Here is a 12,526-nt window from a genome sequence, read left to right on the forward strand (position 1 = left end):
GGTGTTCAATGGAAAGAAATTACAAAAGACAATATTAAAAACAGAAAGAAGAGATCAGTTATCAGATAAGGGGAAAAAGACAAGTTAATAATCTGATTAAAAGATCGATAAAAATATATATTATTGAAGTAATAGGTGAATTGTTTTAGTGTGGCCATGCATTGCATCTGCGCTTGAACTTTTGAAGTTCTAATTGCACAACATCCGCAGATATCCAGAGGTATTTCTCAGAAAGAATATGCCTACCTTACAAACATATTTTTCATTTCCATACGACAGCCACTAGAATCCTATTGCCTAGTCCTTCAGACTCCTTCAGGGAGTTTGTGTAACAATTCCACATGAAGGAGCATACCTACAAGAAGTTTAGGTAACCCGACTGACGTGTTGACTGGGTCTACAAACACATGTGAGGATACTGGGAACTGTCAACAAAGAGAAGTTATTGGGGCGTTTCCTCAGCTGGCCCTCCTAAGGTTCCAAAGACAATTGGGCAGTATGTCCTGTAATCGAAGGACTTCTAAGATATACTTGTTTGTCTTTGGCACCAGGATGACCAACCGAATTCCTCAGGTTAGAGATATGGATCATGGATGTATACAGAGTGGCCTCTTTGGATGTAGTCTCTTGGTTATTTTTGAATAAGTGTTGAGAAGGAATTTTATGGAAAAACAGACCGATAAATGGTTCTTATTGAATGTCGATTTAGCCAGACAAAAACAATAATTATGCACTTCATACACACACACACATTATATATATATATATATATATATATATATATATATATATATATATATATATATATATATATATATATATATATATATACATATATATACATATATATGCATATATATACATATATATATATATATATATATATATATATATATATATATATATATATATATATATATATATATATATATATATATATATATATATATATGATCATGAAGCTACAAATATCGCTTAATATCAAATCCACGCTACCGTCCATTTATCACTTATAAATTCCCTTCGGTGATAATTCCCCATCGAGGATATTCCCGAGGTAGCGTGGATTTGATATTAAGCGATATTTGTAGCTTCATGATCGTATATAAATCACGGTGTGATAAAATAATGTCATAAAAGAGCTGCGTGTTCCAAACGCACCAATGAACTATCATGGTCGAGGTAGGTTAATGCCGAGGCTAAGTACAATTCCCCGCTCTCGACGGGTAAATATAGTACACCAGACTCGGCGTTAACTTATACCTCTTTGATAGCTCAGTGGTTAGCGTCGACTGGATTCGCTGGATGCGCGTCTGTGTCGTGGGATCGAGACTCGGCAGTGCCCGTCCATTTATCACTTATAAATTCCCCTTCGGTGATAATTCCCCATCGGGGATATTCCCGAGGTAGCGTGGATTTGATATTAAGCGATATTTGTAGCTTCATGATCGTATATAAATCACGGTGTGATAAAAAAATGTAATAAAAAGAGCTGCGTGTTCCAACGTACCAGTGAACTATCATGGTCGAGGTGGGTTAATGCCGAGGTTAAGTACAATTTCCCGCTCTCGACGGGTAAATATAGTACACCAGACTCGGCGTTAACTTATACCTCTTGATAGCTCAGTGGTTAACGTCGACTGGCTTCGCTGGATGCGCGTCTGTGTCGTGGGATCGAGACTCAGCAGTGCCCGTCCATTTATCACTTATAAATTCCCCTTCGGTGATAATTCCCCATCGGGAATATTACCGAGGTAGCGTGGATTTGATATTAAGCGATATTTGTAGCTTCATGATCGTATATAAATCATGGTGTAATAAAAAATGTCATAAAAAGAGCTGCGTGTTTCAAACGTACCAATGAACTATCATGGTCGAGGTAGGTTAATGCCGAGGCTAAGTACAATTTCCCCGCTCTCGACGGGTAAATATAGTACACCAGACTCGGCGTTAACTTATATCTCTTGATAGCTCAGTGGTTAGCGTCGACTGGATTCGCTGGATGCGCGTCTGTGTGTCGTGGGATCGAGACTCGGCAGTGCCCGTCCATTTATCACTTATAAATTCCCCTTCTGTGATAATTCCCCATCGGGGATATTCCCGAGGTAGCGTGGATTTGATATTAAGCGATATTTGTAGCTTCATGATCGTATATAAATCACGGCGTGATAAAAAAAAATGTCATATACATATATATATATATATATATATATATATATATATATATATATATATATATATATATATATATATATATATATATATATATATATATATATATATATATATATATATATATATATATATATATATATATATATAGTGTGTGTGTGTGCGTCTGTGTGAAAACAATTCCACTTGTTTTCTTGCCCCGTTAGAGGATCCTACTTAACAAAAAACAAAGAGAGAGAGAGAGAGAGAGAGAGAGAGAGAGAGAGAGAGAGAGAGAGAGAGAGAGAGAGAGAGAGAGTGAGAGAGAGAGAGGAGAAAGAGGTCAGAGATTCTGCACCTTTTGCTCCGATGAAATGTCGAGCTTTCCGGACAAGTAATATCAACTCCAAAACGGTTTTAAAATCCCGAGGGAGAAGAGGATGTATACGTTTTTGAAGAGGAACTCTGATATCTGTACCGAAAGATAAATATATTTTGGCGTGTTTGCATCAAATTCTCTCTCTTTCAGATCGAGGTTATTTTCCTGTGGGATTCTCGTGATGCGAAGGTCATAAGTCACGGATTTTGAGGATATTACATTTCTCCAAATTTTTATCATACATGCTTTTAGTTATAGTGATGGTTTAGAGAGACCTATTATTATTATTATTATTACTATTATTATTATTATTATTATTATTATTATTATTATTATTATTATTATTATTATTATTATTATTATTATTATAGAAAAGGCCATTAAGTAAAAAATTTTTAAAAAATACACAAAATGTGGAAAACGAAGAATTGTGAAGTGCGAAAGAAACAGACAGACAGACAGACAGACAGACAGACAGGCAGGCAGACAGACAGACAGACAGGCAGGCAGGCAGACAGACAGACAGACAGACAGTTACAAATAATGGAAAGGTGATCTTCCATAGACTGATTGTTTAATTATAAAAGGAAAAAAAAAACACAAGGTCATTTGGAAATCTAATTTCCCGTAGACTGTTTTTTTATTATAAAAACAGAGATGAATAAAGGATTTAATTATAAAAAACAAATGAGGGAAAACAAGGATTACCGGGCCATTCATATTAATCCCCTAATCCAGTTAACTTCAAAAGTTCTTTTTTATTAAGTGCTAATCCCAGAAGACCTCTCCAGGTCATTCTCTCACACTTTATCTTTCTCCGAAGCCGTGTGAGAGACCGCTTATCTCTTCGAATAGACGAGAACTAATGAGAGAAGTTTCTCTCTCTCTGGAGAGAGATAAGGAAATATTAATGACATTGTTTGACTCTCGTGGAGAAGCTCTTCCGGGTGGTTTGGTGGTTAGGAATGAGGGTTGGTTTCTTTTAGGGACTGTGTCAGCTTTTGCAAAAAAAAAAAAAAAAAAAAAAAAAAAACACTAGCAAGAACAAAAATAAATGGTACTTTCTATCTTATAGAACGTATGTCGAGTCAGTTTCACAAATAACATAAATAAAAAATTTATATATACACAGATATATACAGTATATATATATATATATATATATATATATATATATATATATATATATATATATATATATATATATATATATATATATATATATATATATATATATATAGAGAGAGAGAGAGAGAGAGAGAGAGAGAGAGAGAGAGAGAGAGAGAGAGAGAGAGAGAGAGTTAATACATAAGCGAATGAATAAATAAATAAATAATATAAATAAATGGATAGAAGTAAAAACTATGGCTTTCCATTTTACCTTACTTCCTCACTTAGCAACGTACAGTCGATCACTCTGGACTAAAAATAAGTAATAAATTTTAATCAGAGCACTTCAGATGGAAGAGGAACTAAAGGAAAAATAATGGAACAGTAATATTAAGCCATTCGAACAGGCAATGTCTGCAGGTAGTTAGTATATATTAGCATGTGATTAAAACGCTTGGCCTAAGGTGGAGATTTTTATACTTTTCAGTTTGGGAATAGTCATGTTTTCAAGCTTTTATGGAGAGAGAGAGAGAGAGAGAGAGAGAGAGAGAGAGAGAGAGAGAGAGAGAGAGAGAGAGAGGCAGAATGACAAATAGTCATTTTATCTAGGTTACACACACACACACACACACATATATATATATATATATATATATATATATATATATATATATATATATATATATATATATATATATATATATATACTATATATATATATATATATATATATATATATATATATATATATATAATATATATATATATATATATATTTATATATACACAGTATACACACACACATATATATATATAAATAATTGTCATTTTTAAGAAATAATCATGTTTTCACTTTTTGGGGAGAAAGTCTTAATAAACAATTGTCATTTTGCAGTTATCAGTAGACACACACACACACACACACACATACACATATATATATATATATATATATATATATATATATATATATATATATATATATATATATATATATATATATATATATATATATATATATATATATATATATATATATATATATATATATATATATATATATATTCCAGTTTAGAAAATATAATTTTTTTCCTACTTTGCTGAGAGAGAGAGAGAGAGAGAGAGAGAGAGAGAGAGAGAGAGAGAGAGAGAGAGAGAGAGAGAGAGAGAGAGAGAATAAACTCTTTGAAGTAACTGTACAAGTCATGACGTCCGGGAATCTGTCAAGGTTTATAGAAAATGTCACGAATTTTGATAAATGGTATAAAATTTTGAAATATGGGACCGTGACACGACAAAAATAAAAATTATTCGTAGAATTTATTACATATCTTTCTGGGACATTAATCGCCTCTACCTTGCTGAATAAGAATTCTGGCATATGGGCACAGTTCGTACATGGAAGATAATTCATTTAAAAAGTAATCACAAAATCCTATTCAGTAAATGCAGAGTTCTTCATATTTGCTATTTTTCACTTCCATTCAGTTTTCTCCCTCATAGCGAAGAAATTCAAAATTTATCATTAAACAAGAAAAATAAAGCCCTTTGTTGAAATACTTTGCATACATATTCTACTGTAACCAAGGTAAACATAAGCACCTTATTATTTTTTAAAGATCAGAATTAATTTTGTTTCTCATCCTAAATGTCTAATTATGACTTAAAATGTACCAAAGTAATAATTAGGCCTTCTCAATTGAATTTGCTTTTCTTTCGGTCATTACCCATATCCTCTATGAGAAGCTTGTCCTACTAGGTACAAATTTATGATAATATACTTTGATATGAAGTGTTTCCAAATCCTGGTAAGACATTCCAGTGTGATGCCATTCCCATTCCGATAACTTACCTTGATTGGACCTGCTTCTGAATTCATTTCATTAACGTTAATGAGATATGGCAGGTGTTCCCGGGTGTTCCAGGTAATAAGCAATGATGATACTGAGGTCAGGTTTTGTGTCATCTTATGAGATGAAACGCCGTTTGAATTTCTATTGATATAATTATTTCTGATGGAGTGTAGGGGTAACTCGTGGCGACTTCTCTTGATGGGAGATCATCTCTGATGGGATGCGTTGTGTATGCGTATGTGTTTGTGTGTGTTGAATTTTTTTTTTATCAATCTTCACTTCAAACATCACACCTCTTTGTTATCTAATTCCCATTCAGTTAACGATTTGTCTGTTTCTTCCTTTGTTTTAATACTTTCACTTAAACTTATTAGATTTTGATACAGTATAAGAAATAGTAAGAGAAGATACAAATGTCCATAATTGGAAAATATTTTGTAGAGTTGCAACTAATGGCGTTCGTTGCATCACAGGTAACATAGAAATCCTCTTATAGTTTCTGAGCGTCATGCTACAAAACTGTATGTGGATTTGTTAAGTATGCTCGTTCTCCAATTTTTTTTTAAGTAACATTATTTAGATTAAATTAAACCCGGTCACTGAAAGAACTTTTGCCATAATTAAGGTTTGTCCACACTCCATTAAAACATGTTGTAAACACTTCTCGGTAACATATCGCTCAGACATCTCGAACAGGCTGGACATAAGTTAATGACTTCTTGACGGTTTAACCGGTGCTTTATAAGATTATCCATCATTGGTTAACGATCCGTTTTCCACTTACGGTCGTCGACATGTTATCAACCTGTTTGTGATATGTATACGATAAAGTACAATTCTCCTTGTATCTTATAATTTACTTACATTTTTATCTATTATTTTTTAATTTTTTAATTTATTTTTTTCATTTTCTAATAATTAATCTCTTCTTTCTGTATTTCCCAATTACCTTCTGTTACTTCTTTCAAATGAATGCCATATCCTATGGAAGCTTGAGTTTCAAGTCAATGGCCCCAGTGGGCTTTTCCTAAATGAATAGGGTTCATCTTCTGAATAATAATAATAATAATAATAATAATAATAATAATAATAATAATAATAATAATAATAATAATAATAATAAATACTTATTAACACTAACAATCAAGAAACCAGAAGAGTTAAACAGGTAACAACATGAATTCTATTGACCAAAATGCTAACACTTAAGATACTTCAAAGCCTTAGGAGACAAGGAAAAATATTTGGATTTTGTAAGGGAAAGTAATATTTTAAAATAATATTTTTTTGTTGTGAATATCTATCTACATGTTTCATAAGCTGTTGCGGACGAGTCAAAAAGGCCTAAAAATGCTCAGCTATGGCACAGATACTTCTAAGCCTCAGAAGACGAGGAAAAAAATTCGGATTCTGTAAGGGAAGATAGCATTATGCTGTTGTGAATATCAACCTACATCTTTCATAAGCTGTCGCGCTTGAGTCAAAACGGCCAAAAGTCAAAATGCTCAAGTATGACAAAGGGAAGCGAAAGTAAAAGGTGTGTCAACAAATATTTGGGGAATCTGAGAGAGATGAAAGAGAGTTGAACTTTATCCAAAGATAAAGTGCATAGCTCTACATTTTATTAACAGTAGCATTCTCATCAACCTTTGACAACTGTAGCGTCGAAGATTCTTTCAGAGCCATGAATTCCGGTCTGGGTGCTGTTCAGAAATAAAAATAATATGAAAAAAGATCTTTCAAGGAAAATAATGTTTTGTAAAGGGAAATAGTTTGCTTCTACAAAACAAATTTTGCATAGCTTTGGTCTTGGAGAGTAATAAATTAAATTTTTGCAACATGATGCAATAAAGAGCATTTTACTGAATCTCTGTAAGAGAGATGAAACTAAATTGTAAATAGAAAATAGGAAACAAACTTGGCCCAACATTCAATTTTTTGTTTACTACATTGAGTACAAAGAGAATATTATTTCACTGCTCTTAGGGTGAATTCACGCAGCAGAAAAATGTAAACAAGTCGTCAACTTATCGTACACAGCAAGGAGTAGGCCAACTTTGCCGATTCCCACCTTCTAATGAAACAGTTTCCCCTTCTCAGTCCAATCTCTAATCGGGGTCGATGTTTTGAATGAGCCTCATTTTGCTGTTTCCCATCTTGGACGGCTCATCTCTTCATTGGTTTTGGCAAATGTTTAATGGATAGATGGCTCTTCATAGCTCCGGCCCCCATATGAATCTGGTCTTGAGTTCGCCACCAACCCCCTTTCCCAACTCCTTGCCTTCCGTCACCTCCCGTACGATACGACAACCTTCTTAAGTTGACAAACTTTGCCATAAGCCTTTAAGTTTTTCAGCATCGTCCAGTATCGCTTAAAAGATCATTCTCTCTCTCTCTCTCTCTCTCTCTCTCTCTGTGTGTGTGTGTGTGTGTGCGCGCCTCTCAGTTTGTTAGTCTCTCTCTCTCTCTCTCTCTCTCTCTCTCTCTCTCTCTCTCTCTCTCTCTCTCTCTCTTGGACGACCCCTGTTTGATTCGTAAACCGGACGGGAAGGAACGAAAGAGAGCTTCCTCAAAAATTTGATATCGTTCTGTTGGCTTAATAAGGACTTGGGTGTTAGTTGACTGTCGGTGGACGCAGCTAAGATGGAAAGATAGTCTCGACGAAGTAATTCTCACCCCACTGAAGTAGTAACAATTTCAAGATATTCTCTCTCTTATCTCTCTCTCTCTCTCTCTCTCTCTCTCTCTCTCTCTCTCTCTCTCTCTCTCTCTCTGGACATCATTAAAGCAAGTGAAACGAAACCAAAATGATTTTAAGTATTTAACCTAATCTTTCCATACAGTAAATATACAAAAACAACGAAAAACTGTTGTACAGTTTTGAAGATTTATATCCAGCAATTTTCGCCCCTTTATGATAAATTATCCCGTTTATACACGCCTCTCTCACATAGGGTTAAAATCGTGTTTTCTTCTCGATGATAAAAGACCAGACAATTATAAATTTTGAAGTGGAGTCCCAGCTTAATAAAGGTAATAAAGGTAATAAAGGTAGTTTTCTATGATAGTAGAGAAATGGGAAATAAAATGACACATCGTAAAGACTTGATTGTGGAAATATGGAAATAATCTCCATTCATTTTCCCCTGCGTTTTTGTAATTCCAGTGATTACCTAAATTTTTCCGTATGAAGGAAAAAAATTTTTTTCCTGAGTTAATGAGCGGAAATTTTGACGTGAAAGGGTGAACATGAGTTTAGGAGATTTTTAAAGGAAAATTATCTTCCCTAATTCGACCATTTGTCCGATAGAAGTATGATGATTCTGTGAATTTGTGAGACAAAGTTGTACTCTGATTGCCAAATGAAGAATTAGGATTCATAACGTCTTAATCCTACCAACGGAAAGTTTGGAGTATCCTGAACGCCCTAAATATCCAAAGGTCCATAGGATTCTTCCAAAAACAAGATAAAACAGCAAAAAACAGAATGCAGGAAAATTTAGAGGGATTTAAAGAAACTGCTTCATTGACATAGACCTACTGGATTTGATCAGTCCACAAGATTCCTATTCAGATAATTTGAAAAGTTAATTAATTATTGGCATATATAGCATTGTTATCACTGATTATTAATTAATTACGATGAATAAGTAATTATGATATTCTAAGCATGGACTGATTAATCTTCCTTGCCAAATGGTATTTATATTTGCTAGAAATATTTACCTCAGGAGGAGAGCACGTAAATTATTCAACGGTAAGAGTTCTTTGTTAATTGAAATGAGAGAGACAGAAACAGACAGACAGACAGGCAGAGAGAGAGAGAGAGAGACAAAGCAGAGACAGAGAGAGTGGGGGAAAGAGACTGACTGACAGACAGAGTCCAAGAAAGGGAGGGAGGGAGACGACACATGGACAAACAGAGAGAGAGAGAGAGAGAGAGAGAGAGAGAGAGAGAGAGAGAGATGTCTGGACATCTTACCAGGATTTTTATCTTGAATAAATATTCACAACCTCGAGTGTAAATTCATCAGATAATGGCAACCAGTAGCGAAGATCAAACGATATGAAACACTGAATAATTTACAACCCCTTAGAATCTGCCTTCCAGATTAATTTCACTTCTGGAAATTAAAAGCAAAAGTTAATTAATTTCTTGCTGTAATAAATAGTAATAAACATTTCACGAAACTCTTTGTGCTCGTTGCTGTGGAATATTTTCCTATTTATTTATGTGTATTGATATTTTCATGCTTTATTTTGGTTTTACTCTGTGAAAGTATGGTTTATTCTGGTTGCACCATCCTCAAATAAACCATGGTATGTTCCTCTGCTCTTTTTACAGGCTAATTTTGAAACAAGACCCCGTTCTGGTTGGCATAAGGCCAGCTTAATCTAAAAAAAATATATTCACTGCTGCTCTTCTCAGTTACAGGCTGCTCTATGAGCAAGAGCCCGTGCTGGCTGGTATATTGCAGTTTAATCTTAAACAAAAATACCCTGCCTTTTGGAGCAAGAACCCGTGCTGGCACAAGGCCAGCTTAATCTTAAAGAACCGCAAGCCCTGTAGAAATAGGATCACCTTCATGATAGTCATCCATTTATGGAGGAAACAGTTCGTGGTAGATGGGTATAAACTTACTTTATACCTTTTTTAACATCGTGAAATCGTTGCATTTGTAAATAATTGCATCTTGATATTTTTTTTTTATTTTAGGTATGTTACCTCAAACAAGCATGAGTATAATTTCTGTCTATGTAAATACTTTGCAAGCTATGCTCTTATCTACATAAATAATTTGCAGATTAAGTTTGTCAGCATATGAGAAAGAAAAATCGCAAAATTATTTTATTTTATTACTTTCGAATTACTGTACCGTATTAAGAAAATATTAAGAAAACTGAACTCCCCAAATGACACCCAGCTATTCCTACCCTCTCAGGTAAAAGCGTTTATGAAGTTCAATTTGTCAGAGACAAAACGAAACTGTCTCGTTACATTTGTCACTTTTTGATGAGTGGCCTCAAAGCTGCAAGAATTATCTCCTAATATTTCTGAGGAAAGTGCAGAGACGGTAGAGAATAAGAGGCTAATCTTTGCTTTCATCATAATAGTTATTTCACTTGAGAATTTCACTTAAAATGTTGTCAATACGTCATAATTATCTCACTTGATTATTATTATTATTATTATTATTATTATTATTATTATTATTATTATTATTATTATTATTATTATTATTATTCAGAAGATAAACCCCTGCTCATACGGAACAAGACCACAGGGGACATTGACCTGAAGTTCAAGCTCCCAAAGAAGATGGTGTTTATTGTTATTATTATTATTTATTTTTTTATATCACAGTCATCCTATTCAACTGGGTGGTTTTTATAGTGTGGGGTTCCAGGTTGCATCCTGCCTCCTAAGGAGTCCATAACTTTTCTCACTATTATTATTATTATTATTATTATTATTATTATTATTATTATTATTATTATTATTATTATTATTATTATTCAGAAGACGAACACTATTTGTAAAGAACCAGCCCACAGGGCTATTGACTTGAAATTCAAGCTTCCAAAGAATATGGTGTTTATTTTATCATAACAGTTATTTTACTAAAAGTCTGTAAACACGTCGTTATTAATTCACTTAACTTTATCTTATATTCGTTTCTGCAATATAAATAAAAAAGAAAAGAATAGTCAGTAATTATCGTGCCTATGTTGACAGGTAAATCTGATATTACTCAGAAAATGGACACTAAAATCTAAGCAAACTTATAAAAGAAATGCAAAATTTGTTAAGATATGTTCTTTGACACTTACTTGTAAGGAAAGCAGGAGCATAAGATCCTTATTTAACGGAAAACAAACTCAGAAAGGTAATGAATGTAACAATAATGATCCAAATTAATATGACAAAGGTTTTGTCCTCAGACCCCTTTGATATTTACTTGTTATTGCTTTTGTGTTTCTCTGTCCCCAGTTTTGTCCTCTTCAGAGCTGAGCTATGCTGTTCCAAGTACTGTTTATTCATGTCACACACACACGCACACATACACATTCAGACATTTACTGTAGCCTAGGCGTTAAAGCCAAATTTTTAATGTTATCTTTCCGTTACACAGGATTATCATGTAGATAAAGAGCTGTCATATAGCAAAATCAACAGACTTATTATATATCTGTCTTCATGATTACTTTCGTAAAATTAAACATGAAACATATTTCACAATTTTCACAATAAATAACTCATAAAATATCACAAATTTGATTTTCATTTGATTTTTATATATCTTAAATCCTTTCCATTTCACTAAATAATAATAGGATTTAGCTTAGCAAAATATATTACAAAAGTTAATTACGGAAAACTGAACAAGTCAGAATAAGCAGGATCGTCGAGGGACTACAGCCTGTCAAACAGGATATTTAGAGAGATAGAGGGAGATTAATGCTGAGGTCGAGCGCGGGAGATTAATGGAGATTGAAGGAGATTAAGGGAGATTAATGGAACAAAGGGGAAGGAAATTATAACAGTTTATCTCTCATGAACTTCAACGAAGCTTCCAGTTAGGATGTTCACCATTCTTTTTATATCTGATCTTTCTGTATTTCCTGTTGCTTGTTTCAAATGAGTCTTGAATTCCTAGTAAATGGCCCCTGCGGGCTTGTTCCTTATGAATAGGGTTTATCTCGTGAATAAAATAATAATAATAATAATAATAATAATTTTCCTCATAACAGTTTTCTCTCTGATACTACAACTGGCGAGTAACGCGCCAATGTGATTCATCAGGAGTTAAATTCAAGGATAAGTAAGTCAATTATGGTGAGCATAGTCCGTAGAATTATTTGCACATAAGGATAAAATGTCGATTCTGGTTACTAGTCAGTCTTGAAGTGGCCAACGTTTCTCCCGGATTCACCCGAGTATGGTCACGATAGTGGGTCGGAGTAAACTGGTGATGACTAGGACTAGGACTAGGATAAGGACAGGTAAGTGGGGAATAGGGGGAAAGGAAGA

The sequence above is a fragment of the Macrobrachium rosenbergii genome, chromosome 3, assembly GCF_040412425.1.
Source record: "Macrobrachium rosenbergii isolate ZJJX-2024 chromosome 3, ASM4041242v1, whole genome shotgun sequence".
Taxonomy (NCBI): Eukaryota; Metazoa; Arthropoda; class Malacostraca; order Decapoda; family Palaemonidae; genus Macrobrachium; species Macrobrachium rosenbergii.